Genomic DNA, 5,296 nt, shown 5'->3' with positions numbered 1-5,296 from the left:
AGGTTCCGCAGGGCAAAATCTGGATCTGGGTCAAAAACTGACAATCCAGGGCAGGTAGTAGGATGAGATCTATCCGGGAGTGGGTGTGGTGAGCCGCTGATGTGTGTGTGAATTGCCGCTACCGGGGTTTCCAGGATTTCCATGTGTCGCGGAGACCCAGGTCCTTGGTCCAGTCAGTGAGACGACAGGCGCACGTCCGTCTGGACGCAGAGTGGGTTCCGGTGCTATCCAAGTCAGGTTCTGGCACCGCTTTGAAATCGCCTCCTATTATCGTGACCCCCTGTAGAAAGGCAAAGAGGCGGGGGTACATAAATGCATACCAGTGAGACCAGCCACTCCTACAATGTACCCCCCAGGGCAGCGTACGTCCATGCGGATCACGCGTCACCCGTGTAACTACCAGGGGAAAAGAGCGGCGCAGGAAAATGGCAACTCCCCTAGCCCCCTGAGAGTACCCAGTGTAGAAGATTCTATCATAACCTTTACGTACTAGGAAGGGATAGCACTTCCCAAGGAGATGGGTCTCTTGCAGCAACAGAACCTCAGGATGATGTCACTGAGGAAAGGTAAAAACTACTGCTCGCTTCACATGGTCCTATAGGCTGTTGACATTCCAGGACAGAACCCGAAAGGTTATGTGTATGGGAGGTGAAGATTAGTATGAAGTGCAGACGAGGGGCCCACTGAGTCCGACGGGTCAAAGAGGGTTGTAGTAGATGTGGCTGCGGCAGATTGCCATCCCAGGGCTGCGTGCAGGAGTAAAACAAGCTGCATGCCAAAACGTAAGAGGGAAGAAGGGTTAACAAATATAGCAATCAACATAGTGAAAATACCACCCCCCCCTCCACCCCCCCAACTCACAACCCTCTCCACAGTTCTACCCTAGAAGCATCTGTCTCCCTGTATGAAAAGCCTTTGGGAAAAAATGAGAAACGTTATCTTGTGAGCATCGTAAGAGATGTAAGAGAAAAGAGGTAAAGAAAGAAAAATGGACAAACCCCATCATTACAGGAGAAATCGTTAAAGCAGAACAAGACCATCTGAGCCACCATTGCATAAGCAGGTATGAGGCCCCTGAGTATCTAGCAAGCTCTAGAGGTAAAGTAATAGGCAGGTGAAACCATGTGGAGAAGCAGCTGACAAAACAGCAGCACAAACCAGAAGTAGTGCACGTGGTAGAGGCAAGCTTTATCCAGTTGCAGAGCTGTGGAGCAGCGAGAAGAGTGCACAGTCTATTCATGACGACCTCTTTCAGATGATGGGACTGCGGGACAAGTCAGTGTCCATGTGGAGATTAGCCGGATTAGGGAGTGCAGCGATTTTGTCATGAGTCCCTTCCTCACCATCTCCCGCCTCAGAGGCAGGGTTCGAAGCCTGTCTGGAAAGTGACTGTGACTGCTCTCGGGGAGACTCCGTGGGCAAGAGCGACAGACTACTTCTACGGCCCATCCGTGACTGGGTGCAGTGTCGATGTGGCTTTGGCAATGCCTGTGACTCCAGGTTATCAGGTGCCCTCTGGTGCTGTGAGGTGGCGGAGGGGGGTCCACGGAGCGGGCGATCTTCCGTCAGCCACTGCCAGGCGAAGTCCGGAGTCTCAAAGAAGTGAGACTTATCAAGGTGGATTACCCAAAGCTGTGGAGGGAATAGTAAGCAGTACTGAAGCCCCATTGCCCACAACTTTTGTTTCACTTCCGCGTAGGAGTGCCTACGTTGCTGGACCTCGCGGGTTTAGTCCGGGAAAAGGAGGACTTTGGCATCCCTGCACCGGTGGTCAGGATGCTGCCGAGCCTCGTTGAGAATGGCGTCTCTGTCCCGGTAGTTAAGAATGTGAGCTATTGTGGGCCGGCGTAAAGCTCCCAGTGGCGGTTTGGGGGACAAGGCCCGATGCACTCTTTCAATGGTGAACCATGAGGACAAACGATCGGCTGGCATTCAGGACTTGATCCAGTGCTCCACGTAATCGACCATCCGCTGGGGATCGGCCCCCACCGCTCTCTTCGGGTCTCCAGTCAGATGGACATTGTAGTGCCGAGAGTGGTTCTCCACCTCTTAGGGGCACTTGTGAAGTTCTGCCATTCAAGTGAGCAAGGTGGAGACCTGGGTTTTAAGGGTCGAGATGTCGTCTTCAGCTAAGGAGATCTGGGAGTCACCCTCCATGATTCACCTGTGGCGTTGCAGAGAGTTTGGTGCAGCAGTGCAACGTCCATTCTGTCGTCTGCACTGTCTGGATGGCCTGCAGTATCACTGTGAGATCAGTGGTGGAGTGGGTAGGCCAGCCTCCATCTGGGGACCCCGCAGCACTACCAGCTGAACTGGTCGTGTACTGGTCCATTTTCACCTGAGTGGACGCGGTGCAGGTTATTCTATCCTTCCCCATCGTGGCAGGGCAGCGGTTGGTGAGGTAGAAAGCACGGAGGAGGATGATTGGCCTCGAACAGGTAATCGCCGGGGTGAACCGCAAGGTGCTAACGGATTGCTCGGCCGGTGCAGAGGAGGGGCATCAACGGGGGAGACACCTCTTGATCAGGAGTGATGAACAGTCTCTGTGGGGTTCTGCTAGAGGTGCCTCCTTTATGGAGAATAGTAGTACCAAGGCAAACACGGACTCCGGAGTGCCAGAACTCCACCCCAGAGGACGACCAGATGAGGCCAAGCGGCAGCCGTCAATTCATGCGAAGGAGCCTGGGAGCAGTATGAAGTAGAGCTGATCCAACCAGGGACCACCGGTGGGCCCAGCCATGCCAGCGCAGTACATGTCGTAGGTCGTGTAGCAGGGTCTCATGCAACACATGGCACAGGCTTCCTCAGGGGGCAAGGCCACAGTCCCAACTCGCCACAGAGAAGTAGCCGGGGAGTCCCCCACCTGGGGTCCCGACTCAAGGAGGGTAAGCAATGCATTCAGGAAGGCCACCGCTGCGGTGTCCGTCTCTGACACAGCACCGCTCAAGTAAGGCCGGGAGGCCAGGTTAAGGATCCATTTAGAAATGCTTGACGCGTTGCCCCACCAGACTCTGGGTCCACGCAAGGGGGTTGTACAGCAACGTCCAGGCCGACGCTACGGTTCTTGGGCGCAAGGCCTCCAGCAGGGAGCGTAGGCATGTGGCGGCGCAGCAGGTCCCCTACTGTTCCGTACCAGTCCCAGGTTGCAGTCGAGGCGGTGTCAGTGCAGAACATCACGCTGGTACTGGGCCCCTCTGGTCCCGGGTGCTTCCTCCGGGTTTCTCCCGGCCACAACCCCAGCAGGCATGCCAGCCTTCGCAGCGAGGTCCCCACAGGTGGTGCCGAGGCGGTGCAGGTTCAGAGGAATCTGCGGGCCGTGGTACCCAGCCCTTCATAGCTGTGTAGGAGTATGGCACCCTACCGACCCAAGATCCACAAGGGGGCTGCGCAGCAATGGCCTGACAGGCGTACCGCCACCCAGGCACACAACCGTGAGCGGGTAACTGGCCACCAGCAGCAGAAAGGGCAGAAGTGCTGCAGCCCGGACCCCTCAGTACATCGGGAGGTGATGGATGGTCTCTGTGGCCCAAGTAGGCAACGGATACAGAGGTTAGTGGCGGAACAGCGATACGACAGCCACGTTGACCTACTTGGCCACGCCCGTTGCCGGGCTTTTTAAAAATAAAATATCATTTTTTTTAGAAAAGGGCCAGTCCTTTATGAATTGGGAGGGGAGCTGTACGCCTCCCCTCACCCGGGCTGGTTTTGGCCCTGGGGACCTCATTCCCGGGGCCTGGCCATTTCTTTCTTTCTTTTTTTTATTATTGAGAAACGCGGGGCACGTGGCCCCCCATTCTCAGGCCGACTTGGGCCCTGGGACTCCATCCTTCGGGGCCTGGACATTTAAGACTTATTCCTACCCTACCCCCTTTTCTTGTTTTTTTACATTTCCTGTTTTGAGACTTGGTTGAAGCCGAGTCCCAAGATGGCTGGCAACACTTCCTGGATGAAGTGTTGGCAACCAATCAGAGCTCTGCATTTCCCTGCACGAGCTCATCTTTTTTCGCAAAGTTGTTCCGGCCACAGATATCACTAACTGTATTTTCTTACATTTCTCAAAAACTACTGAATAGATTTACACCAAATAAAACAAAAAACACAATGTGCATAACAACACCTACTTTTCTGACAAATTTGGTGTAATTCCTTTCACTGGTTTGGGCTGTAGTTGTGTTTACAGGTTCCTGTGGGAATAAACATTTCAAACGCACCCTTTTTTCAACCCCATTTTTCTCAGCCCCCGCATCACAAATCCCCCTGAAACTTTCCATGTGCAACAAGAATCACGTTGCACTTTCTTTGGAAAAATTTGTGAAGATTTGTCAGATGGCCCCAAAGATTTCACCAAGTCAAAAAATGTTTTTCCTATTCACTGTAAATAACAAAGGTTGAAGTAATGATAGAGTTATGTGAATGTCAGTGACAACATTGACATTTTGAACAAAAAAACAGACAGAAATATACTTAGCTTAGCTAACTATAAATAACTAGAACTATGAGCCCCCGCCCATGCACTGCTCATGACCTCACATATTACATCACTTTTGGCATGTCTAACAGCGATGTTCCAGTGGATGAGTATTAATCAACTCAAATGCAAAACTGATAAGACAGAGGTTCTTAGCTTTGGCTACAATTTTAATCTCAATCTGTAAGCACATTGGCCAGATGGGGCTCCTCTGCCCATTTCGCAAGCTGATACAGTAAAAAACTTGAATGTCAAGTTTGATAAACTGCTGTTACTACAGAAACAAATCAACATGGTAGTCAGCACAAGTTTCATCTTCTATGCCCTGCTAAAATGTTTTACACATCCTCTCATTGCCTGTGAGGATAACAGTGATCCTGGCCTTGATTGTGTCCAGGCTGGATTATGCAAATACCTTTTATGCAGGCTTCCCACAACATTTATTAAGGAAACTACAAACAGTCCTGAATGCAGCAGCCCATCTGGTTCTTAATCTACCTAGTCGAGCTTCAGTTTCAGTGCACCTGAAGAACCTGCATTGGCTCCCTGTTAAAAAGAGGATCCTGTTCAAGACTCTTATTCTCATGCAGAGAGCTTTGAACTACTTTGGCCCTGAATATCTGTCTTCCTGGATACATTACTACACTCCCCCTAGATCTCTGCACTCTTCCCACGACCATCCGGCTAAAGTTACTATGGTCAGGCTGGTGAAAACCGGAGACAGAACCTTCTCCTTTCTGGACCCTCAAGCCTGGAACAGGCATCCTGCCAATTTGCGTCAAATTGGAAGTGAGAGGCCTAAGCAACTTCAGACCTGGCTTTTCACTC

Source organism: Triturus cristatus, chromosome 3_1, assembly GCF_964204655.1.
Source record: "Triturus cristatus chromosome 3_1, aTriCri1.1, whole genome shotgun sequence".
Classification (NCBI taxonomy): domain Eukaryota; kingdom Metazoa; phylum Chordata; class Amphibia; order Caudata; family Salamandridae; genus Triturus; species Triturus cristatus.
The sequence above is the reverse complement of the archived record's forward strand: the minus strand, read 5'-3'. Positions refer to the sequence as shown.